We start from the raw sequence: 26,941 nt of genomic DNA on the forward strand, positions 1-26,941 counted from the left end.
TTCTCCCACGTGACCACCAAATCGCCCTCCATGTGAACACACATTGCCTCCTCCCGCAGCTCATTGCATAAATGAAAACCACCACCAACTGTGACTTCAAATACAAATTTATAAATTAACACATGAAATCATGTATACAACACTACACTATTCACCCTTGTGCATTCCTTTAGTGCCTGTTGATCGTGTGCCTTTTCCTTTCCTAGTGCTCCTACGAGGTGCATCCCCAGTGGCTGGAGCATGGGAGGTGGAAGGCTGCTGATTGAGGAGGGAAGACGACCTCGAGCAGCTCTGGGCTGGGAGGGCCCGGCTTCAGACTGCACTATCTCGGCCTGGGCTGCAGCAGTCTGGCCTGGCTGACTGACAGGCAACAACAAGGGCACTGGCGGAGTGGCAGGGGTGGGAGCAGGAATGCTGTAGTCTGGAGAAAGGTTAGTGGGTTCGACTGCCGTGGCGCCACTGCCGCTCTCCCGGGGCGCGCCTCAGCACTCCTGGCGATCTGCTGGAGAACGGATTGCTGGAGTCCTGTGACGCCCTGGAAGCCCCGTTCCACAGTGGTACCCAAAGCCACGATAGCAGCAATCTGAGCTTCCATAGCAGCAGTCTGAGCTTCCATAGCAGCAGTCTGAGCTTCCATAGCAGCAGTCTGAGCTGCTATAGAATCAGTCTGAGCTGCTATAGAATCAGTCTGAGCTGCTATAGAATCAGTCTGAGCTGCTATAGAATCAGCCTGAGCTGCTATAGAATCAGCCTGAGCTGCTATAGAATCAGCCTGAGCTGCTATAGAATCAGTCTGAGCTGCTGTAGAATCAGTCTGAGCTGCTATAGAATCAGCCTGAGCTGCTGTAGAATCAGTCTGAGCTGCCGTAGAATCAGTCTGAGCTGCTATAGAATCAGTCTGAGCTGCTATAGAATCAGCCTGAGCTGCTATAGAATCAGCCTGAGCTGCTATAGAATCAGTCTGAGCTGCTGTAGAATCAGTCTGAGCTGCTGTAGAATCAGTCTGAGCTGCTGTAGAATCAGCCTGAGCTGCTGTAGAATCAGTCTGAGCTGCCGTAGAATCAGTCTGAGCTGCTATAGAATCAGTCTGAGCTGCTATAGAATCAGCCTGAGCTGCTATAGAATCAGTCTGAGCTGCTGTAGAATCAGCCTGAGCTGCCATAGAATCAGTCTGAGCTGCCATAGAATCAGTCTGAGCTGCCATAGAATCAGTCTGAGCTGCTATAGAATCAGTCTGAGCTGCTATAGAATCAGTCTGAGCTGCCATAGAATCAGTCTGAGCTGCTATAGAATCAGTCTGAGCTGCTATAGAATCAGTCTGAGCTGCCATAGAATCAGTCTGAGCTGCCATAGAATCAGTCTGAGCTGCTATAGAATCAGTCTGAGCTGCCATAGAATCAGTCTGAGCTGCTATAGAATCAGTCTGAGCTGCTATAGAATCAGTCTGAGCTGCCATAGAATCAGTCTGAGCTGCCATAGAATCAGTCTGAGCTGCTATAGAATCAGTCTGAGCTGCTATAGAATCAGTCTGAGCTGCCATAGAATCAGTCTGAGCTGCCATAGAATCAGTCTGAGCTGCTATAGAATCAGTCTGAGCTGCCATAGAATCAGTCTGAGCTGCCATAGAATCAGTCTGAGCTGCTATAGAATCAGTCTGAGCTGCTATAGAATCAGCCTGAGCTGCTATAGAATCAGTCTGAGCTGCTATAGAATCAGCCTGAGCTGCTATAGAATCAGTCTGAGCTGCCATAGAATCAGTCTGAGCTGCTATAGAATCAGTCTGAGCTGCTATAGAATCAGTCTGAGCTGCCATAGAATCAGTCTGAGCTGCCATAGAATCAGTCTGAGCTGCTATAGAATCAGCCTGAGCTGCTATAGAATCAGTCTGAGCTGCTATAGAATCAGCCTGAGCTGCTATAGAATCAGTCTGAGCTGCTATAGCTGCTGTCTGAACTTCAACTGAAGCATGCAGACATTTGATCACATTGGTTTGTGTTGCAATGGAAGCCGTGACATCGGCCATCAGGCGCTGCCTCATGGTGGGTTCCACAGGTGTGCTGATGGAGATGACCACCCTTTCCATGTGGGAAAGGATGGGCTCCAAGCTCTGTGTAAAGCCGTGTGCCAAGTTGGAGCCCGACTCCTCCATGCTCCTTAACATTGAGCGCAGGCTTTCGGGCAGGCTTTCTAGTGCACCGAGCATTTGGTTGTGTACACCTATCGAACTCATCATCTGACACCTTGGCAGCAGAACCATTGTGCGACCTCACCCTCCGGCGAGCAGGCACCTGTGGTATCCGTTCCCCCCACCCCGGCTCCTGCACACTTGTGCTCGGTGTCTCACTGCATGCAGATCCCTCCTCTAAACTAGCCTCCACACGACACAAAGTGTCAGTCTCTGAGCTGGTGGATGCGAGCGTCAGATCGAGTGACAGTGCGGCTTCATTATCACTGTCTCTCTCTCCTCCACCTCCACCTCGGACGGTGCCGGCTCCAGTTCTTGGGTATCTGCGATAACAAAGGGAGACGGGTTGAGTTGTAGAGCGGGGAGAGGAGCAAGTAAGATGTGCGTGCTGATACCGTCTGCAGCACGTGAGTCAGAAAAGATTGTGGGATGAGGGAGATATGGGAAACGAGGAGGAGGATTAGGTATACAGAGACCCTCATCATCGATACTTCCAGTACCGCCAGTGGCCACGGCCGCTGTGACGGCCCACCCAATGATCCACAGCACTGTCTCCTCCATGGGGGTGAGGATGTGTAGGCGTGCCTGTCCTACCTCGGGTCTTTTGGCCTGCTGGCTGTTATGCACCACCGTCTCCTGCAAGACAAAGGGAAGAGTATCAGTGAGTGTCCTGCAATGTGTTTGAGTGCCTGTCATGGTCGAATAGCTGCCAGTGTGTGTGTGACCTGTGAGTTGTTGGTGTGTGGATTGCTGGTGTGGTAGTATGTGAGGGTGAGATGCAGCATCCAAAGTGCAGCGTTGCGTACGGATAGGCTGCGTTGGTTGGTGAGTGGGGGGGGGTCGTGCGTGGAGCAGTGCTACGGTTGGTGGGATGTGCCACTCGACACTTGCATTCACTCACCTTGACCACTCGTGTCAAATCATTGAACTTTTTCCGGCACAGCACCCACGTGCATGGTGCTATGCTCCTGCCATTCACCTCCAGGGCCACACACTCGCCAGCTGGTGCCTGGAGGGTCTCCTGCACCTTGCAGTTACAGGATGGCTGCCTGTTCCTGCACTCCCACCGTTAAGGCCTCCAGTGTGTCGTCGGAGAACCTCAGGGCATGCTCTCTTGCCATTACAGCAATTCAGCCTGTCATCTTGCACTGCTTCCATTGACAGTGCACATCCCCTTTAAGAGGTTGTTGGGGAACGGAGGGTGCTTCAACTCCAGGCTGCTTTTACCCAGTGCAGGCCACATCCCATATCGGGCCTCCTGCAGGTGCGTTCAGCCACTCAACATAGCATTGGCTGCACGTGGGAATCGTGGCAATGAGGATGCAGCATGAATCGTGCAGGCGGCACGAACGTGTGCCGCCTGCATCGCGAACATCGGGGGGGCGGGTTAACCGCGACCACCGTGCCCGGTATCGGGCCTTATCCAATTTAACCCGCAGCACATCCAGGGGTCAGTGTGTGAGTGTTAAAGGAGACGGGGACTCTAGGGGTCAGTGTGAGAGTGTTAAAGGAGACGGTGACTCGAGCAGTCAGTGTGTGATGTTAAAGGAGACGGTGACTCGAGGGGTCAGTGTGTGAGTGTTAAAGGAGACGGTGACTCTCGCGGTCAGTGTGTGAGTGTTAAAGGAGACGGTGACTCGAGGGGTCAGTGTGTGATGTTAAAGGAGACGGTGACTCTCGCGGTCAGTGTGTGAGTGTTAAAGGAGACGGTGACTCTTGGGGTCAGTGTGTGATGTTAAAGGAGACGGTGACTCTAGGGGTCAGTGTGTGATGTTAAAGGAGACGGTGACTCTTGGGGTCAGTGTGTGATGTTAAAGGAGACGGTGACTCTAGGGGTCAGTGTGTGATGTTAAAGGAGACGGTGACTCTAGGGGTCAGTGTGTGATGTTAAAGGAGACGGTGACTCTAGGGGTCAGTGTGTGATGTTAAAGGAGACGGTGACTCTAGGGGTCAGTGTGTGATGTTAAAGGAGACGGTGACTCTAGGGGTCAGTGTGTGATGTTAAAGGAGACGGTGACTCTAGGGGTCAGTGTGTGATGTTAAAGGAGACGGTGACTCGAGGGGTCAGTGTGTGAGTGTTAAAGGAGACGGTGACTCTAGGGGTCAGTGTGTGATGTGAATGGAGACGGTGACTCTTGGGTCAGTGTGTGAGTGTTAAAGGAGACGGTGACTCTCGGGGTCAGTGTGTGATGTTAAAGGAGACGGTGACTCTAGGGGTCAGTGTTTGAGTGTTAAAGGAGACGGTGACTCTAGGGGTCAGTGTGTGATGTTAAAGGAGACGGTGACTCTAGGGGTCAGTGTGTGATGTTAAAGGAGACGGTGACTCTGGGGATCAGTGTGTGATGTTAAAGGAGACAGTGACTCTCGGGGTCAGTGTGTGATGTTAAAGGAGACGGTGATTCTAGGGGTCAGTGTGTGATGTTAAAGGAGACAGTGACTCTCGGGATCAGTGTGTGATGTTAAAGGAGACAGTGACTCTCGGGATCAGTGTGTGAGTGTTAAAGGAGACAGTGACTCTCGGGGTCAGTGTGTGATGTTAAAGGAGACGGTGACTCTAGGGGTCATTGTGTGATGTTAAAGGAGACGGTGACTCTGGGGATCAGTGTGTGATGTTAAAGGAGACGGTGACTCTGGGGATCAGTGTGTGATGTTAAAGGAGACAGTGACTCGTGGTCAGTGTGTGATGTTAAAGGAGACGATGACTCTAGGGGTCAGTGTGTGATGTTAAAGGAGATGGTGACTCTAGGGGTCAGTGTGTGATGTTAAAGGAGACGGTGACTCTTGGGGTCAGTGTGTGATGTTAAAGGAGACGGTGACTCGAGGGGTCAGTGTGTGGTGTTAAAGGAGATGGTGACTCTCGGGGTCAGTGTGTGATGTTAAAGGAGACGGTGACACTTGGGGTCAGTGTGTGATGTTAAAGGAGACGGTGACTCTAGGGGTCAGTGTGTGATGTTAAAGGAGACGGTGACTCTAGGGGTCAGTGTGTGATGTTAAAGGAGACGGTGACTCTAGGGGTCAGTGTGTGAGTGTTAAAGGAGACGGTGACTCTAGGGGTCAGTGTGTGATGTTAAAGGAGACGGTGACTCTAGGGGTCAGTGTGTGATGTTAAAGGAGACGGTGACTCTAGGGGTCAGTGTGTGATGTTAATGGAGACGGTGACTCCAGGGGTCAGTGTGTGATGTTAAAGGAGACGGTGACTCTAGGGGTCAGTGTGTGATGTTAAAGGAGACGGTGACTCTAGGGGTCAGTGTGTGATGTTAAAGGAGACGGTGACTCTAGGGGTCAGTGTGTGAGTGTTAAAGGAGACGGTGACTCTAGGGGTCAGTGTGTGATGTTAATGGAGACGGTGACTCTAGGGGTCAGTGTGTGATGTTAAAGGAGACGGTGACTCTAGGGGTCAGTGTGTGATGTTAAAGGAGACGGTGACTCTAGGGGTCAGTGTGTGAGTGTTAAAGGAGACGGTGACTCTCGGGGTCAGTGTGTGATGTTAAAGGAGACGGTGACTCTAGGGGTCAGTGTGTGAGTGTTAAAGGAGACGGTGACTCTAGGGGTCAGTGTGTGATGTTAATGGAGACGGTGACTCGAGGGGTCAGTGTGTGATGTTAAAGGAGACGGTGACTCTAGGGGTCAGTGTGTGAGTGTTAAAGGAGACGGTGACTCTAGGGGTCAGTGTGTGAGTGTTAAAGGAGACGGTGACTCTAGGGGTCAGTGTGTGATGTTAATGGAGACGGTGACTCTAGGGGTCAGTGTGTGATGTTAAAGGAGACGGTGACTCTAGGGGTCAGTGTGTGATGTTAATGGAGACGGTGACTCTAGGGGTCAGTGTGTGATGTTAAAGGAGACGGTGACTCTAGGGGTCAGTGTGTGATGTTAAAGGAGACGGTGACTCTTGGGGTCAGTGTGTGATGTTAAAGGAGACGGTGACTCTCGGGGTCAGTGTGTGAGTGTTAAAGGAGACGGTGACTCGAGGGGTCAGTGTGTGATGTTAATGGAGACGGTGACTCTTGGGGTCAGTGTGTGATGTTAAAGGAGACGGTGACTCTAGGGGTCAGTGTGTGAGTGTTAAAGGAGACGGTGACTCTAGGGGTCAGTGTGTGATGTTAAAGGAGACGGTGACTCTAGGGGTCAGTGTGTGATGTTAAAGGAGACGGTGACTCTAGGGGTCAGTGTGTGATGTTAAAGGAGACGGTGACTCTAGGGGTCAGTGTGTGATGTTAATGGAGACGGTGACTCCAGGGGTCAGTGTGTGATGTTAAAGGAGACGGTGACTCTAGGGGTCAGTGTGTGATGTTAAAGGAGACGGTGACTCTAGGGGTCAGTGTGTGATGTTAAAGGAGACGGTGACTCTTGGGGTCAGTGTGTGAGTGTTAAAGGAGACGGTGACTCTAGGGGTCAGTGTGTGATGTTAATGGAGACGGTGACTCTAGGGGTCAGTGTGTGATGTTAAAGGAGACGGTGACTCTAGGGGTCAGTGTGTGAGTGTTAAAGGAGACGGTGACTCTAGGGGTCAGTGTGTGAGTGTTAAAGGAGACGGTGACTCTAGGGGTCAGTGTGTGATGTTAAAGGAGACGGTGACTCTAGGGGTCAGTGTGTGATGTTAAAGGAGACGGTGACTCTGGGGGTCAGTGTGTGATGTTAAAGGAGACGGTGACTCTAGGGGTCAGTGTGTGATGTTAAAGGAGACGGTGACTCTAGGGGTCAGTGTGTGATGTTAAAGGAGACGGTGACTCTAGGGGTCAGTGTGTGATGTTAAAGGAGACGGTGACTCTAGGGGTCAGTGTGTGATGTTAATGGAGACGGTGACTCTTGGGTCAGTGTGTGAGTGTTAAAGGAGACGGTGACTCTCGGGGTCAGTGTGTGAGTGTTAAAGGAGACGGTGACTCTAGGGGTCAGTGTGTGATGTTAAAGGAGACGGTGACTCTGGGGGTCAGTGTGTGATGTTAAAGGAGACGGTGACGCTCAGGGTCAGTGTGTGATGTTAAAGGAGACGGTGACTCTCAGGGTCAGTGTGTGATGTTAAAGGAGACGGTGACTCTAGGGGTCAGTGTGTGATGTTAAAGGAGACGGTGACTCTAGGGGTCAGTGTGTGATGTTAAAGGAGACGGTGACTCTAGGGGTCAGTGTGTGATGTTAATGGAGACGGTGACTCTTGGGTCAGTGTGTGAGTGTTAAAGGAGACGGTGACTCTCGGGGTCAGTGTGTGAGTGTTAAAGGAGACTTTGACTCTCGGGGTCAGTGTGTGATGTTAAAGGAGACGGTGACTCTGGGGGTCAGTGTGTGATGTTAATGGAGACGGTGACTCTGGGGGTCAGTGTGTGATGTTAAAGGAGACGGTGACTCTGGGGGTCAGTGTGTGATGTTAAAGGAGACGGTGACTCTGGGGGTCAGTGTGTGATGTTAATGGAGACGGTGACTCTAGGGGTCAGTGTGTGATGTTAAAGGAGACGGTGACTCTAGGGGTCAGTGTGTGAGTGTTAAAGGAGACGGTGACTCTTGGGGTCAGTGTGTGATGTTAAAGGAGACGGTGACTCTAGGGGTCATTGTGTGAGTGTTAAAGGAGACGGTGACTCTAGGGGTCAGTGTGTGAGTGTTAAAGGAGACGGTGACTCTAGGGGTCAGTGTGTGAGTGTTAAAGGAGACGGTGACTCTGGGGGTCAGTGTGTGATGTTAATGGAGACGGTGACTCCAGGGGTCAGTGTGTGATGTTAAAGGAGACGGTGACTCTAGGGGTCATTGTGTGAGTGTTAAAGGAGACGGTGACTCTTGGGGTCATTGTGTGAGTGTTAAAGGAGACGGTGACTCTAGGGGTCAGTGTGTGAGTGTTAAAGGAGACGGTGACTCTAGGGGTCATTGTGTGAGTGTTAAAGGAGACGGTGACTCTCGGGGTCAGTGTGTGATGTTAAAGGAAACGATGACTCTAGGGGTCAGTGTGTGATGTTAAAGGAGACGGTGACTCTGGGGGTCAGTGTGTGATGTTAAAGGAAACGATGACTCTAGGGGTCAGTGTGTGATGTTAAAGGAGACGGTGACTCTAGGGGTCAGTGTGTGATGTTAAAGGAGACGGTGACTCTAGGGGTCATTGTGTGATGTTAAAGGAGACGGTGACTCTCGGGGTCAGTGTGTGATGTTAAAGGAGACGGTGACTCTAGGGGTCATTGTGTGAGTGTTAAAGGAGACGGTGACTCTGGGGGTCATTGTGTGATGTTAAAGGAGACGGTGACTCTAGGGGTCAGTGTGTGATGTTAAAGGAGACGGTGACTCTAGGGGTCATTGTGTGAGTGTTAAAGGAGACAGTGACTCTCGGGGTCAGTGTGTGATGTTAAAGGAGACGGTGACTCGAGGGGTCAGTGTGTGATGTTCAAGGAGACGGTGACTCTAGGGGTCAGTGTGTGATGTTAAAGGAGACGGTGACTCTCGGGGTCAGTGTGTGAGTGTTAAAGGAGACGGTGACTCTAGGGGTCAGTGTGTGATGTTAAAGGAGACGGTGACTCTCGGGGTCAGTGTGTGATGTTAAAGGAGACGGTGACTCTCGTGGTCAGTGTGTGATGTTAAAGGAGACGGTGACTCTAGGGGTCAGTGTGTGATGTTAAAGGAGACGGTGACTCTCGGGGTCAGTGTGTGATGTTAAAGGAGACGGTGACTCTCGTGGTCAGTGTGTGATGTTAAAGGAGACGGTGACACTCGTGGTCAGTGTGTGATGTTAAAGGAGACGGTGACTCTGGGGGTCAGTGCGTGATGTTAAAGGAGACGGTGATTCTAGGGGTCAGTGTGTGATGTTAAACGAGACGGTGACTCTAGGGGTCAGTGTGTGATGTTAAAGGAGACGGTGACTCTAGGGGTCAGTGTGTGATGTTAAAGGAGACGGTGACTCTGGGGGTCAGTGTGTGATGTTAAAGGAGACGGTGACTCTAGGGGTCAGTGTGTGATGTTAAAGGAGACGGTGACTCTAGGGGTCAGTGTGTGATGTTAAAGGAGACGGTGACTCTCGGGGTCAGTGTGTGATGTTAAAGGAGACGGTGACTCTAGGGGTCAGTGTGTGATGTTAAAGGAGACGATGACTCCAGGGGTCAGTGTGTGAGTGTTAAAGGAGACGGTGACTCTAGGGGTCAGTGTGTGATGTTAAAGGAGACGATGACTCCAGGGGTCATTGTGTGAGTGTTAAAGGAGACGGTGACTCTAGGGGTCAGTGTGTGATGTTAAAGGAGACGGTGACTCTTGGGGTCAGTGTGTGATGTTAAAGGAGACGATGACTCCAGGGGTCAGTGTGTGAGTGTTAAAGGAGACGGTGACTCTAGGGGTCAGTGTGTGATGTTAATGGAGACGATGACTCTAGGGGTCAGTGTGTGATGTTAAAGGAGACGGTGACTCTGGGTGTCAGTGTGTGATGTTAAAGGAGACGGTGACTCTGGGGGTCAGTGTGTGATGTTAAAGGAGACGGTGACTCTCGGGGTCAGTGTGTGATGTTAAAGGAGACGGTGACTCTGGGGGTCAGTGTTTGAGTGTTAAAGGAGACGGTGACTCCAGGGGTCAGTGTGTGATGTTAAAGGAGACGGTGACTCTAGGGGTCAGTGTTTGAGTGTTAAAGGAGACGGTGACTCTAGGGGTCAGTGTGTGATGTTAAAGGAGACGGTGACTCTAGGGGTCAGTGTGTGATGTTAAAGGAGACGGTGACTCTGGGGGTCAGTGTGTGATGTTAAAGGAGACGGTGACTCTGGGGGTCAGTGTGTGATGTTAAAGGAGACGGTGATTCTAGGGGTCAGTGTGTGATGTTAATGGAGACGGTGACTCTAGGGGTCAGTGTGTGATGTTAAAGGAGACGGTGACTCTAGGGGTCAGTGTGTGATGTTAAAGGAGACAGTGACTCTAGGGGTCAGTGTGTGATGTTAAAGGAGACGGTGACTCTGGGGGTCAGTGTGTGATGTTAAAGGAGACGGTGATTCTAGGGGTCAGTGTGTGATGTTAATGGAGACGGTGACTCTAGGGGTCAGTGTGTGATGTTAAAGGAGACGGTGACTCTCGGGGTCAGTGTGTGATGTTAACGGAGACGGTGACTCTAGGGGTCAGTGTGTGATGTTAAAGGAGACGGTGACTCTCGGGGTCAGTGTGTGATGTTAAAGGAGACGGTGACTCTAAGGGTCAGTGTGTGATGTTAAAGGAGACGGTGACTCTAGGGGTCAGTGTGTGATGTTAAAGGAGACGGTGACTCTAGGGGTCAGTGTGTGATGTTAATGGAGACGGTGACTCTAGGGGTCAGTGTGTGATGTTAAAGGAGACGGTGACTCTAGGGGTCAGTGTGTGATGTTAAAGGAGACGGTGACTCTAGGGGTCAGTGTGTGATGTTAATGGAGACGGTGACTCTGGGGGTCAGTGTGTGATGTTAAAGGAGACGGTGACTCTAGGGGTCAGTGTGTGATGTTAAAGGAGACGGTGACTCTAGGGGTCAGTGTGTGATGTTAAAGGAGACGGTGACTCTAGGGGTCAGTGTGTGATGTTAAAGGAGACGGTGACTCTAGGGGTCAGTGTGTGATGTTAATGGAGACGGTGACTCTAGGGGTCAGTGTGTGATGTTAAAGGAGACGGTGACTCTCGGGGTCAGTGTGTGATGTTAAAGGAGACGGTGACTCTAGGGGTCAGTGTGTTATGTTAAAGGAGACGGTGACTCTCGGGGTCAGTGTGTGATGTTAAAGGAGACGGTGACTCTAGGGGTCAGTGTGTTATGTTAAAGGAGACGGTGACTCTAGGGGTCAGTGTGTGATGTTAAAGGAGACGGTGACTCTGGGTGTCAGTGTGTGATATTGGAGGAGACGGTGACTCGAGAGGTCAGTGTGTGATGTTCAAGGAGACGGTGGGAGGAAAATAATTGGATCGGGACCGTTTTTGGGCGTGGGTAGCGTGATGCGCTATTACCCCGCGTCCAATGACACCTGCGCAGGTCGGACGCGAGCTTCGGCTGGCCCGCAGACTCACCTGCAATCAGCGTTCCATTCCAGTCCCTGCACCTGGAATCAATGCAATTCGCACTTTCCACCAGCAGTGGGAGCACAATCTCTTAAAGGGATGTTGTTTCTGAGAAATCCATTTAAGGTAACTGGTAATTATTATTTGCTGAAAATAACAGTCTACTGTCTGCGCAGAGCCTGAACGGGCATCAGACATCGCACATGTAAAACTCAGATGCAGGTCCAATCCCTATGTTTACACACTGGTGAGTTGTGTTAAAACACCGAATAAACGTTGCGCACTGCTAAGTCCCACATCCTCCATTCTGTGCACCAGACCTCACCAATCTGCCGATCTGAGCTGGTACCAGGCCTGCGAGAGTGCATGCACCAAGGTTCTCTGCTGATGCACTGGAGACCTTGGTGCAAGAGGTGGACAGGAGGAGGGGCATGTGATATCCACGGTTGGGTGTGGGGGGGAGGGGAATGCAAGAGGCCCTCCAGACATATATCCAAAAGACAGTGGGAGGCAGCGGGGCACGAAGTCAATGCTGTGTGCACGGCAACATGAACATGGATGCAGTGCAGGAGAAGTTCAATGCTTTGACATGTGTGGTCAAAGTGAGTGAGGTCAACTGTCAAGTGGTGTCTCCTACCAACTGCACCACGCACTACACCCCCCATCTCCCACACACCAACAAACTCTTTTCATCAGTACTCAACTCTGCCAATCAGATGCTTCCTCTCATTCCTTATACATTACCACTGTTTCAAGCCACCCACCCACAACTCACAGGCCACACACACTGGCAGCTATTCAACCATGACAGGCACATCACCCAGACACACGTCCCGCTATCTTGCAGGAGAAGGTGGCACATATCAGGAGGCAGCGAGTGGCAGTGGCATTTAGCCTGTCGTGCTTGTTCCACCAGTCAGTGAGATCATGGTGGACCTGTGACCTAACTCCATATACCCGCCTTAGCCCCATATCCCTTAATACCCTTGGTTCACAGAAATCTATCAATCTCAGATTTAACAATCACAAGTGAGCAAGCATCAACTGCCATCTGCAGAAGAGCGTTCCAAACTTCCCCCACCCTTTGCGTGTAGATGCATTTCCTAACTTCAATCCTGCGCGTTCTGGTTCTAAATGTTCCCGTGTCCTAGTATTGAAGCCTAGGAGACCTCCAAAAACAGTTACATATGTCTCGGTAGCCAGAAGCAATGATACAGCCACTAATCTGTAAATCCTGCATGGTCCCTTTAAATAGCGCTGGTGGGGGGGTCCTCCAGGCACTCGAAGACACGTTCAGCTGGTCAAGGTTAAAACTGTGCGTTGAGTTGAGCGTTATGTTCCCAAATGGTGTCTATCACTTTAAATCAACGTTGCACACTGATTGTATCCATTTACTCCTTACTTTACATGCTGATGGCGTTCGGTATTTGTGCCTACGTTAACTCCTATACCATGATGGCGCCCGGCGCACGTCACCCTGGAAACATGCACGTGCATCCAAGACGCCATCTTGGATGTCAGGGAGGGTATGTAGCGCTGAAACTACAGGCGTTACACGGCCCAATATAGCGCCCTGTGTTTCTAGGGATCAGTGTGTGAGGTTAAAGGAGACGGTGACTCTAGGGGTCAGTGTGTGATGTTAAAGGAGACGGTGACTCTAGGGGTCAGTGTGTGAGTGTTAAAGGAGACGGTGACTCTAGGGATCAGTGTGTGATGTTAAAGGAGACGGTGACTCTAGGGGTCAGTGTGTGAGGTTAAAGGAGACGGTGACTCTAGGGGTCAGTGTGTGATGTTAAAGGAGACGGTGACTCTAGGGGTCAGTGTGTGATGTTAAAGGAGACGGTGACTCCAGGGGTCAGTGTGTGAGTGTTAAAGGAGACGGTGACTCTAGGGGTCAGTGTGTGATGTTAAAGGAGACGGTGACTCTAGGGGTCAGTGTGTGATGTTAAAGGAGACGGTGACTCGAGGGGTCAGTGTGTGATGTTAAAGGAGACGGTGACTCTAGGGGTCAGTGTGTGATGTTAATGGAGACGGTGACTCTCGGGGTCAGTGTGTGATGTTAAAGGAGACGGTGACTCTAGGGGTCAGTGTGTGATGTTAAAGGAGACGGTGACTCCAGGGGTCAGTGTGTGATGTTAAAGGAGACGGTGACTCTAGGGGTCAGTGTGTGATGTTAAAGGAGACGGTGACTCTCGGGGTCAGTGTGTGATGTTAAAGGAGACGGTGATTCTAGGGGTCAGTGTGTGATGTTAAAGGAGACGGTGACTCTAGGGGTCAGTGTGTGAGTGTTAAAGGAGACGGTGACTCTCGGGGTCAGTGTGTGATGTTAAAGGAGACGGTGACTCTGGGGGTCAGTGTGTGATGTTAAAGGAGACGGTGACTCTAGGGGTCAGTGTGTGAGTGTTAAAGGAGACGGTGACTCTCGGGGTCAGTGTGTGATGTTAAAGGAGACGGTGACTCTAGGGGTCAGTGTGTGATGTTAAAGGAGACGGTGACTCTGGGGGTCAGTGTGTGATGTTAAAGGAGACGGTGACTCTTGGGTCAGTGTGTGATGTTAAAGGAGACGGTGACTCTAGGGGTCAGTGTGTGATGTTAAAGGAGACGGTGACTCCAGGGGTCAGTGTGTGATGTTAAAGGAGACGGTGACTCTAGGGGGTCAGTGCGTGAGGTTAAAGGAGACGGTGAGTCTAGGGGTCAGTGTGTGATGTTAAAGGAGACGGTGACTCTAGGGGTCAGTGTGTGATGTTAAAGGAGACGGTGACTCTAGGGGTCAGTGTGTGAGTGTTAAAGGAGACGGTGACTCTAGGGGTCAGTGTGTGATGTTAAAGGAGACGGTGACTCTAGGGGTCAGTGTGTGATGTTAAAGGAGACGGTGACTCTAGGGGTCAGTGTGTGATGTTAATGGAGACGGTGACTCTAGGGGTCAGTGTGTGATGTTAAAGGAGACGGTGACTCTCGGGGTCAGTGTGTGAGTGTTAAAGGAGACGGTGACTCTAGGGGTCAGTGTGTGATGTTAAAGGAGACGGTGATTCTAGGGGTCAGTGTGTGATGTTAAAGGAGACGGTGACTCTAGGGGTCAGTGTGTGAGGTTAAAGGAGACGGTGACTCTAGGGGTCAGTGTGTGAGTGTTAAAGGAGACGGTGACTCTAGGGGTCAGTGTGTGATGTTAAAGGAGACGGTGACTCTAGGGGTCAGTGTGTGAGTGTTAAAGGAGACGGTGACTCTCGGGGTCAGTGTGTGAGTGTTAAAGGAGACGGTGACTCTAGGGGTCAGTGTGTGATGTTAAAGGAGACGGTGACTCTCGGGGTCAGTGTGTGAGTGTTAAAGGAGACGGTGACTCTAGGGGTCAGTGTGTGAGTGTTAAAGGAGACGGTGACTCTAGGGGTCAGTGTGTGATGTTAAAGGAGATGGTGATTCTAGGGGTCAGTGTGTGATGTTAAAGGAGACGGTGACTCTAGGGGTCAGTGTGTGAGGTTAAAGGAGACGGTGACTCTAGGGGTCAGTGTGTGAGTGTTAAAGGAGACGGTGACTCTAGGGGTCAGTGTGTGATGTTAAAGGAGACGGTGACTCTAGGGGTCAGTGTGTGAGTGTTAAAGGAGACGGTGACTCTCGGGGTCAGTGTGTGAGTGTTAAAGGAGACGGTGACTCTAGGGGTCAGTGTGTGATGTTAAAGGAGACGGTGACTCTCGGGGTCAGTGTGTGAGTGTTAAAGGAGACGGTGACTCTAGGGGTCAGTGTGTGATGTTAAAGGAGACGGTGACTCTAGGGGTCAGTGTGTGATGTTAATGGAGACGGTGACTCTAGGGGTCAGTGTGTGAGTGTTAAAGGAGACGGTGACTCTCGGGGTCAGTGTGTGAGTGTTAAAGGAGACGGTGACTCTAGGGGTCAGTGTGTGATGTTAAAGGAGACGGTGACTCTCGGGGTCAGTGTGTGATGTTAAAGGAGACGGTGACTCTAGGGGTCAGTGTGTGATGTTAAAGGAGACGGTGACTCTCGGGGTCAGTGTGTGATGTTAAAGGAGACGGTGACTCTCGGGGTCAGTGTGTGATGTTAAAGGAGACGGTGACTCTAGGGGTCAGTGTGTGATGTTAAAGGAGACGGTGACTCTTGGGGTCAGTGTGTGATGTTAAAGGAGACGGTGACTCTAGGGGTCAGTGTGTGATGTTAAAGGAGACGGTGACTCTAGGGGTCAGTGTTTGTGTTAAAGGAGACGGTGACTCTAGGGGTCAGTGTGTGATGTTAAAGGAGACGGTGATTCTAGGGGTCAGTGTGTGATGTTAAAGGAGACGGTGACTCTAGGGGTCAGTGTGTGATGTTAAAGGAGACGGTGACTCTAGGGGTCAGTGTGTGATGTTAAAGGAGACGGTGATTCTAGGGGTCAGTGTGTGATGTTAAAGGAGACGGTGACTCTAGGGGTCAGTGTGTGAGTGTTACAGGTGACGTCAACACAACTATTGTGTCGCCTCGATCTGGCATTATTTTCTGTTTTAGACTTTTGAAGCCATATCTGTATTCCTTCATTGGATCCTACAGGGGAGGAATTGAACTGATCAGATACACAGCTTAAGACTTGACACAATTGAGATGAGGGCTTAAATTTTCCTCTTTTAAAGGAGAAGAAAGAAAGACTTGCATTTATATCGCAGCTTTCACGACCTCAGGATGTCCCAAAACGTTTACAGCCAATTAAGTACTTTTGATGTGTTGTCATTGTTTTAATGTAGGAAAGGCAGCAGCCAATGTGCTCACAGTGAGGTCCTTCAAACAGTCCATTTTCTCAGGTTTTCGCATAATGGAGAAATCAATTGGCCTTCAATAACCAATCGCAAGTCAACGGAAAAGAAAAGTGTGTGGTGTAAAACTGGCTGCCGATTCGTTATGAGCCCATTTTGCGCTGCTGGGGAAGGCTAATTTCACCCTGCATTATGTGAGCACCTGAGAGAAGGACTACTGCAGCCCCTGCTCACTGTACCGCAGTGTTAGGATCACAACAGATGACAGTGAATGGCGACCTATGTACAGGTGACATCAAACATTCACATTTCTGATTATCTCGTAAAAATCTGTTATTCTGTAGAAAAGCTGCTTTTTGTTATTGAATGCAGAAAAAAGAAACACTTGAAGAATAGCAGGCACCAAAAGGTATCCCATTAAATCCCGACACACGTGAAATGGTTTAGTAACCATTCGAGCCATAGAGGGTCACAATACAGAGTGAGCCCGTTCACTCCAACATGTCCGACCCGTTTCTTTGTTGGAGAAATTTAAAACTATTCTCACTGCCTTCACCATATCTCCCTTCATCCTTGAATGGTCCTACCCCCTCACCTTTCACTATTTTGTTTCTTTTAAAATGTGGGAGTACCTTCACCACATGGACTGCAGCGGTTCAAGAAGGCGGCTCACCACCACCTTCTCAAGGGCAATTAGGGATGGTCAATAAATGCCGGCCTCGCCAGCGACGCCCACATCCCATGAACGAATAAAAAAAATGCTTAAAAGCCCTTATTTTTTCCCTTCATATTACCTCCTAGCCTTTTGTTTCATACTCCCTTTTAGCTCCTGCTAATCATCCTTTCCACCAACTATCTATTTCCCTCATGGTGCTCTTTAGTATTGTCATTAGTTCTCGTTTGATCATTTGCCTCCCTTCTGAATATCAGTTTAGTTTTCCTCTCTGTTTAGAGCTCTCCATTTAGTACATTATCCATCCCGTAGTTGAAGATTCTGCACTGATCTGTCTTCTCAGCTAACTTCATACACAGTCCATTCCTCAGGCACCGATGGGTTGTGTATTTCTGACATTTTCTGTTTTAATGTCAGATTTTTAGCATCTGCGTTTTTTTTTCCTTTTTATGCACATGGACTTGGCTTGACCAGGAGCTAGCACAGTACAGAGAATGCACCGACACTTGCATGACCCCTTCCTTTTTAGCAAACACCTGTCACGCTGCTGTTTTGAAGTAGTTTGAAGAAACCTCCTCAGCCCGAAAGGTGGGTGACAAAGACGTACATGGGAATTCTCTCACCGATTGTCCGTGCTGCCAATCCTCAAGATTTAACATGCTCCAACAAGGCAGCATAATGTGATGGCTGCTTCAATCAGTAACAGTAATCATCTGCACTGCCCTCCACATGACTTCAGCAACTACTCCCCAGTGAACAGCGAATCATCTATTACAAATGCAGCAAATTAATGGACTTGTTGCTCCAGAGTATCTACGCCCGAGGGAAATGCATTGGAGTGAACAATTGGCTCCAGGGGTTTCTGGTGTATTAGAAACATGATCACCAAATGGATCTGACCTTTATGCAACAAGCCATGTCCAAAGGCCATGACCCTGAAACCTTCTGATAGTCAAATATCTGCAAGAGAGTAATTCAAGTCTTATATATTATCCTTATTGATCTCCCAAGGTATTGCAGATGGGGTGGGGACCCAGACCAAGTGTAGTCTTCAGGTGAAGCTGGGTTAGAGGGCAGGGTATAATTGCACCAGGGAGTACAGACATAATTCAGTCCCCATTTTAAGCCATACCTTCTGTCCATATTTTTATATCTCCATTTTAAACTCCTATGTCCACATTTATAACAGAAACGGCCTATGTACACTTATCATGCTGTAAGTACACTCTCCTGTTAGTGGTGGCATGGTAGTGTACATTATCTGACGGGAGAGTGTTATCACTAGTGTGACAAGTTTACATAGGCAGTATGCATTATAAATGTGGACATTGCAGGCCCCTCGTAAAAAAGTTCAAAAAAACCTTTAAAATTTTCTTTTGGAACGGCCCTGCCGTGGTCCCTTTAAGGGCCGCTCATTAGGCCGCGCAATGTCAAATACCAACGGGCAGAGTGTGCGCAGCACCGATCCACCCATTGGTACCTCAAAATTGCATCGAGGTCCTATTAACGTCAGAGGACCCTGATGGGATTCGGCTAATGAGGCTCCACCTGTTTCTTTCAGGCAACTGGGCCGCCTATATCAAGGCCCCAACCAAAACGGCGGAGACCTGGATGTCGGCAGGTAAGTGCTTCACTGTTATTTGAAACGGACCACTGCCCCATTCCCACCCAGCGGAGAGGATGAAAAGCGGCCCCTTTGTAAAGTCTCTCACTGGACTGGTTACATTGTGACAATATCCCTTTAATATAATCTGCTAATAAATGGATTATTTTCACTTCATTAGCTTACCTTGCCCTGGCTACCTACCTGCATTATATTCCTGAACAGATAATTGGACTACCATCAGCCACACTGATCGTTAAACTCCATTCACATGGAGTAAGGTTACCAATAGTCTGAGGTAACTCCTTAGCATATCCCCGAATTGCTGACAACACAATTTAATGCAAGATCACCAGAAAGGTCAGGAGGAAGTCAGTAAATTTTACTATGATAAAAAAGAGCACCTGTAAATGTTGCTTAAAGTTCACCGTAGCAATCATTTCCCTGTCTGAAAGTGCTGGTAATAGGAATGTTTATTTACTTTTTTCTCTGTGGTTAAAAATGGCAAAGGGTTTTCTCTGCAGGAAATTGTAATGTGAACTAAAAGGATTCCCCCCCTCACCCCACCCCCACCCAACTCCACTGGGTCCCTGTTCTGATGTGCAGAGCTTTGGGGAGATGGTGTCCGGAGGCCAGCCCAGCTCTCCAAGGTGTAGGGGATGGGGTGAGGGGGCAAAGTTAGCTTTCATCTGTCATGCAGCATTTTGGTGGTGAGTTGAACACTGGCAGTGCTGGCGACAAGGAAACCAGGTGCCTGCTCACCTTCACAGCCACAGGAACAAGTGGGCTACTAACTGCGACTAACTTGTGGGGTGTAGTGGGGGTGAAATGGTAAGATTTCATGACCCAAAGTCAGAGAAATACACAATAAAGGAAAAATACTTCAAACAAATTATAGGTTTCCCTGTGATCCGCTGCTAATTACATACCTGAGAAGCCTGTTAAATTTGAGAGCAAGGACTTCAATTGCTAATACAAAAAGAGACTTTAAAAAAATCTATTCCTTTCATTTCTTATTGAAGGGAGCAGTTAATGGAGTTCAGTTAATATAATTTGTTCGTGAAGCTCCTTTAATTTCTCCGTGGGCTAATGAACTTAGAAAAAAGGCCCCGGGTTTAATTGCAGGCTAGTACTGATTTCAGTTAGGTTGGCAGTAGGGATACTGCTGTAGGCCTCAATGCTTTTCTGTCAGGAAGGGGCAAATTAGCCTGGGTTGATGCTGCTGATTCCTGCTGGAAAAGGGCAGGAAAAGGACAAGATCACCCAAGGCAGTGATGCCCCCATGGTCTGATAACCTGCAAACATTCACTATCTAGGTTCACATGCACAGAATATGGCAGGTGGTTTGGTAACCAGAGGACATATATTTAAGATAATTGCCACTAGAACCAAAGGGGAGATGAGGAGAAATTTTTTTAGGCGGCGAGTTGTTATGATCTGGAATACACTGCCTGAAAGGGTGGAGAAAGCAATTTCAATAGAAAAATTCAAAAGGGAATTGGATATATATTTGAAAAGGAAAAATATTGCAGTGTTATGGGGAAAGAGCAGGGGGGTGGGAATAATTGGATAGCTGTTTCAAAGAGCCTGCACGGGCACGATGGGCCGAATGACCTCCTTCTGTGCTGTCTATGACTCTATGTCCATTCAGGTGAGGTACCAGAGGGCAGTCGGTGGAATTATAATCCAGCACTGGTCAGTGCCTTCAAGAAAGAAGGAGAAAAAAAAAGTTGATGAAGGAATTATGGTGGTAATTTTAACCTAACCCCCCACAACGGGAAATCGGTGTGAACGGTTGTTTTACACCCCCCGATTTTCGGAGAGGGGTGTAAAATGGGCAGCCCATCCAATCCCCTCAGTTTCCCACCGGGCGGGTTATGTTAAAATTACCCCCTATATTCCAAAGCGGAAGGAAGAAAGAAAAAAAAACTTGCATTGATATAATGCCCTTCACATCCTCAAGACGTTCCCAAAGTACTTCCCAGCCAATGAATTGCTATTGAGGTTCAATTATGTAGACAAATGTGGTAGTCAATTTGCTCACAGCATGGTCTACAAATGACAAATGAATGAATGGTAACATTGAATTGAAGGATAAATATTGGCCAGGACAGTGAGTGAAGTCCCTGCTCTTCTTTGAATAGTTCTTTTACACCCACCTGAACAGATGGGCGGAGGAATGTCTCAGTTTAATGTCTCATCTGAAAGACGGCACCTCCGACAATCCAGCACTCCATCGGAAGTGCACTGAATGCCAATATAGAAGAAAACAAGAGTTAAGGCAGGCAGGCATGAATATGGGCTGACTGATGGAAACCTGACCTGTGCTAAAAGGAAAGAAATTGGGACCCCTGTTACCTATAGAATGAGCTGTACCATTATCACGTCTTATTTAAAATTGCTTTATCATCATTTGCACATGATGCACATTCTCTCCAAGTTGCCCTTTAGCTAGCCGGGGTTTTACTTCAAATGAGGTATTGCCATTGTTTCTCAGTTAAGGATGCTTCTTCTGACCCCATTTGGTCTTTCATTATAAATATGTAACTCGCTAATAGAGAGCAGTCACGCATCACAAAATGTCAATCCGCTTCCAATTACACTGTCTGTCCTCTGAATCTTACGGTAAAGGTCTGAACAATTTTTTTTATGCTTGTCAGTTATTGTGCCAGAAAATTAGCAACACGGCATTCTCAGGCTTCCCAGCTACAAGCTTTACATGATTTATTTACCGCCCGAGAGATTAATTTTTTTCTCTTTGCCTTGACAGGTTCGTTGATTTTGATATTATTGATGATGTGTCACTCGTTCCTGTTTAACAGAAGACTTCATGTAATATTGAAACATCCTTCTGTTTTGCATATAGAAAGCTGGCATTATTACCTAGAAGCAGGAGCCTGGGACTGTGTTATGCAAAAATATTACCTTTGTGCATTTCATTATCTCTTCTGTCAGTTGCGTGTTCCACAGTTCCTTTCCTTTTGCATCTTCTTAGTTTCCAAATTGTTTGTCTGCAAGATTTCAGAAGTAAATTTTTGTTAGCCAAGGGTATTAACAGTGATGGAACCAAGGCGAGTAGATAGAGTTAAGATACAGATCAGCCATGATCTAATTAAAAGGCGGAACAGACTCGAGGGGCTGAATGGCCTAATCCTGTTCTTATGTTCCTAAAGGTTTCAAATAACTTTAATCAGAGCAGATTAATATGATTTGTTCATTTAAACAACAACAACAACAGCTTGCATTTATATAGCACCTTTAATGTGGTAAAATGTCCCAAGGCGCTTCACAGGAGCATTATCGAAGAAAATTTGTCTCCGAGCAATATAAGGAGATATTAGGGCAGGTGACCAAAAGCTTGGTCAAAGAGGTAGGTTTTAAGGAGCATCTTAAAGGAGGAGAGAGAAGCGGAGAGGTTTAGGGAGGGAATTCCAGAGCTTAGAGCCTACACAGCTGAAGGCACGGCCACCAATGGTGGAACAATTAAAATCAGGGATGTGCAAGAGGCAAGAATTGGAGGAAGCAGAGCTCTCAAAGGGTTATAGGGCTGGTGGAGGGCGCAGAGATAGGAAGGGGTGAAGCCATGGAGGGATTTGAAAACAAGGATGAGAATTTTAAAATTGAAGCATTGCCGGACTGGGAGCCAATGTAGGTCAGCAAGCACAAGGGTGATGGGTGAATGGGACTTGGTGCGAGTTAGGATACAGACAGCAAAGTTTTGAATGAGCTCAAGTTTAGGGAGGGTGGAAGATGGGAGGCCGTCCAGGAGGGCATTGAAATAGTCAAGTTTAGACGTAGCAAAGGCATGGATGAGGGTTTCAGCAGCAGATGAGCTGAGGCAGGGGTGGAGAGGGGCGATGTTACGGAGGTGGAAGTATGCAGTCTTGGTGATGAAGCAGATATGTGGTCAGAAGCTCATCCCAGGGTCGAATAGGATGCCCAGGTTGTGAACAGTCTGGTTCAGCCCCAGGCAGTGACCAGGGAGAGGGATGGAGTCGGTGGCTAAGGAACGGAGTTTGTGGCAGGGATCGAAAACAATGTCCTCGGTCTTCCCAATATTTAGTTTGAAGAAATTTTTGTTTATCCAGTAGTCAGACAAGCAGCGTTACAAATTAGAGACAATGGAGTGGTCGAGGGAGGTGGTTGTGAGGTATAGCTGGGTGTCATTAGCGTACATGTGGAACCTGATGTTGTGTTTTCGGGTGATGTGACCGAGGGGCAGCATGTAGATGAGAAATAGGAGGGAGCCAAGGATAGATTCTTGGGGAACTCCAGGGGTAATGGTGCAGGAGTGGGAAGAGAAGTCATTGCATGTCATTCTCTGGCTACGACTGGGTGGATAAGAATGGAACCAGGCAAGCGCGGTCTCATTCAGGGAGGCTTTGGAGGAGGATGGTGTGGTCAACCATGTCAAAAGCTGCAGACAGGTCGAGAAGGAGGAGGAGGGATAGTTTACCACGGTCACAGACCCAGAGGATGTCATTTGTGACTTTGATAAGGGCCGTTTCATGCTGTGGCAGGAGCGGAAACCTGAATGGAGGGATTCAAACATGGAGTTGTGGGAAAGACGGGCATGGATTTGGGAGGCGACAACACGTTCAAGGACTTTGGAGAGGAAAGGGAGGTTGGAGATGGGGTGGTAGTTTGCAAGAACAGAGGGGTCAAGGGTGGGTTTTTTGAAGAGGGGGTGATGACAGCAAATTTGAAGGGGAGGGGGACAGTACCTTAGGAGAGGGAACCATTAACAATATCAGTTAACAGGTGGACCAGGAAGGGAAGTTGGGTGGTCAACAGTTAGGTGGGAATAGGGTTCATGGGAGCAGGAGGCGGGTCTCATGGTCAAGATGAGCTCGGAGAGGGCATTAGATCATAAGATTACGGGTAGCAAATCTGGAAACCAGGTGGCTTGCAGTTACGCTGTGCCTTGACCCCCGTAGCATAAGGTCGCAAGTTGGATCTGGATAAGGAAGATCCATCATAGCTCCTCCACCTACAAAGAATCTGCAGTCCCCCATCACAGATGTTTCTTAAATTATCCAGGATTTATGTCTCTACCATCTTACCTGAAGTCCATTCCACACATTCTTTGCAAGAAGAGTTTCCTACTCTCAGTTCTGAACTCACCTTTGAACTTCTGCCTCCTTTTCCTAGTGTCTTGGCTTAATTTGTTGACGTGATGTTTCCAGATTTACCTTTTCTATAGCATATGATATCTTACATAAACCTCTGCAAAATCCCCTCCCAGACATTTCCTTTCAAGGCTAAAGAGCCTGAGCTTCTTCAAAAAAGTATTTAACAAGATTTTTTTTACTTTATTTTCCAACCATTCCACCCATTGATATAATCTGTGGCAAAATGCACCATTGCGTCATAGCGACGTCACTACTTTACTTGAACGTAACATCACATGGTGAACACGATGTGCAGTGGTATTGCCTCTTCCCTCTCCAGTAATGAAGACAGTGGCCCCTTTAATATCACGAGAAGTTTATATTTGCATGACTACCAAATAAAAGGATCACACTATGGTCACAAGTCCTTCTTGGAAAAATGCTCCCGTCACATGCACAGATTTATAGAATTGCACAGACCTTTTATGATGCACTCAGTCCTACACGATACCATATATTTATATTTAAGGAAAAAAAGTACAGACTCCCATTCATGAGACAAACCTGCCATTGAATCCAATCTTGGCCACTTATGGGCACTCACTTGAAGCACATTTTGAAAAATAGAAGGAAGAACTTGCATTTCTATAGAGCCTTTCATGACCTCAGGACGGCCCAAAGTGCTTTACAACCAATGAGGTACTTTGAAGTGTAGTCACTGTTGTAATGTAGAAAATCACAGGATACGTGCCCATGATTTCCCTTAGTGAGCTGCCTGTGAGTGTGACTCCTTGTTGGGAGTGCAATGTTGCAGAATCAGCCTTCCTTTCATTTGTTTACCCTGAAATGATTTTCCAATATGGCTCCCTCTGGTCCAGAGACACTCAGTGAGTTTCCAATATGGCTCCCTCTGGTCTAGAGACACTCAGAGTGAGTTTCTAGCTCATTTCTGCTGACATTGTCTATATAAATAATCCTGAAATGTGTTACCTTAAGAACAAGTATGATGAATGGTCAAATGTGTCACATAACAACAAGGAAAATGACAAGATAAAATCTATAAACTTATCAGAAGCTATGATTTATGCCTGCTTTATAAATGACATGGTTATATTTTTAGCTTTTTGAGTAGCCGCTAATCTTTATTTATTCATTATCTCTTCCCACTTCTTAATGAACACAGCTGTCGATTAATCCCAATGTTTTACTGGTGCTGGAGATTTTTAAAACATTAAAGGGATGTATCCGATATGAAAGGATGGCCCAAGATCCAATTTGAGTTAAGTGATGACGTACCTGACATTGCTGAGATGCAGCTTAAGGTGATTAATCAACATTGCATGACACATTGGATTCCAGTGAGATCGTTCAAGTTTAGATCCAAATTCTGACTGATACCTAATGTATTCCGAGAGCTCTCTAGCTCAGATTAGACTCTCAACCCTTACCGGCACTTGGAGCTTGCTCCTAGAGGCTGAATTTTGACCGATGGCGAGTTGGGAAGGGTGGACTTTCTTTTTGAATTGTTTAAAAGCAGCTCTTTGCAGGTCAAAGAGAGGCATTGATAATATCTGTAGAGATGTGTGGGGGGCCATACTGTCCACAGGGCTGGAAGGAAGAAAAGCAACTCCTATCTCTTTTGCTTGCTGGCAAAATAAAAATTCAAAACACGTGGTTAGAATCTAATGCCAGATTGTTAAACGTGGACATTGTGGTCAAACTTTTTGTTGTATTGTCTCTAAAAGGACCCAGACGCAATTGTATTCAAGGACACTGTAGAAAGCACTGAATAAGATCAGCCTTTGGACTCAGTTGGGCGATCTAATCGTAACCTGATACCCCAGGATCCTTTATAAATGTCCTATAGCTACGGAGGTTAACTTGCAGTTCACCTCAACTTTCATCATTAGTTCTTCAAAAAAAAAGGCTCATGGGAAACTTATGTTGTTTTATTTCCTCTGTGCTGCTCCATTCTCAACACTGCAGCCCACCATTGCTCCCAGTCACCATCCACACTGAGAGGCCGCCATCCTACCCAGGCAGTGCTCCGCCATTTGATGCAAGACTGATTTCTGACTAGGAGTATGGGATTGGCCCTAGAATTTGATCTAAAGCCACGCAAGTGGCCAAGATCAGCTAGTTTCCCATTAATCTGTGACTCCCTGTCCCCGATATTAGCGGGGAGGTGGGATTGCAGCTGGGGGGCGATTGGACACGTGGGTGACCCGCCCAATAAAAAAATGTCCATTTCCCACGCGATCAGGAGTCAATTGGAGCCACTTAACGAGGTTTCCGGGTTTGCCGTCTGAAAGCTGCACAGCGGTCGGACTGCGCACCCGCATCACAGGCTGTCAGTTGGAGGAGCTCTATTTAAAGGGGCAGTCCTCCAATGGCTGCTCCTGGAGCAAACATCCACACACCACACTGGAGCAGCACATGGGAAAGGTTGCTCCAAGATTTAGCGATGCCTCACTCCAGGTGCTACTGGATGGGGTGAGGAGGAGGAGGGATGTCTTCGGGGATGGGAGGAAGTGGCCTGCTTCTGCCACCAAGAAGGCCTGGTTCGAGGTGGCAGAGGAGGTCACCAGCAGCAGCAACATCTTCCACACCTGGATCCAGTGCAGGAAGCACTTCAATGACCTAACTAGGTCAGCTAAAGTGAGTACACTTACTCATTCTCCTACACTCCGTCTTCCACATCACCGCCCCCACCCCCCAACTCATTCTACACTGCCAACACTACTCCATCACATTACTCCTCACACCCACTTAAGGCTCATCCTCAACTTACCTGCACTTCCTCAGCACTTCCTCACCTCCCCATTACTGACCCCACCACTACCACTCAACCCAATCCGCATACAATCTCATGGCTCTGTCTCATACTCACTCTCTGATGCACCTCTTTCACGGTCAGTCGTACACAAGCCAATGCATTCATCGGTTGGCCACGTCACCATCACTCACTCAAGCCTCTGTACTTTCTCCCTTTATAGGAGAAGAGAGCCCAGAATGCACGGGAGAGGGCGAGGACCGAAGGGGGGCCGCAACAAACCATCATGTTCACAGACACCAAGCAGGAGGCGCTGGAGCTGAGCCGCACCCTCGAGTGCCTGTCCATCGGGGACACCGAGACTGGCACCCGACAAACGTCTGATGAGAGAACTTTAACATTCAGCGCACACAATATGAATTGATGTTAATATGCCTTGCCATCTTCAGCACCTCAGTATGCTCATCGCAACATGACACATCTGTGATCATGCTTAATATTGCCTTCTGTTCTTTTACAGGCCTTTCAGCGACCGTTGTGATGGCAGAGGGCGATTCCTCAGAGGACCTGCCGGCCTCTGAGCGTGCACCGTCATATCTGAGCAAGCCATCCACCAGCGCAAATAACTCACACCTCGGTGAGTCCTAGTCCTCAGTTAGTTGGGTTGGCAACTGATGAGTTATCACACACATGTGAGCACGAGCAGACACTGGTGGCAGGGGCAGCTGTGGAGAGTCTGCGTCGGTGGGAGCACTCCTCCCCAGGCTCTGCTCAGCTGGACACAGATGCTGAACCCTGGGGCCCATCCTTTAAAAGGAGAATGATCGAGGGGCAGCAGCACATTTGAGTAGTGCTGGAACAGGTGCCATGCACACTCTCCACCATAGCCCAGAGGATGGAGGAGT

General features: G+C 48.4%; 1 long non-coding RNA gene across 1 annotated transcript in view; it reads right to left on the bottom strand.

The window, feature by feature from the left end:
- Window positions 1–26,941, bottom strand: part of LOC137323374 (uncharacterized) — a 41,301-nt gene that overhangs the window by 2,589 nt on the left and 11,771 nt on the right. The window contains exon 2 of the long non-coding RNA XR_010963362.1: window positions 21,078–21,163. This is a non-coding gene — a long non-coding RNA (uncharacterized lncRNA). The remainder of the gene's footprint in view (window positions 1–21,077; window positions 21,164–26,941) is intronic.

This window comes from Heptranchias perlo, chromosome 7, assembly GCF_035084215.1.
Source record: "Heptranchias perlo isolate sHepPer1 chromosome 7, sHepPer1.hap1, whole genome shotgun sequence".
Classification (NCBI taxonomy): domain Eukaryota; kingdom Metazoa; phylum Chordata; class Chondrichthyes; order Hexanchiformes; family Hexanchidae; genus Heptranchias; species Heptranchias perlo.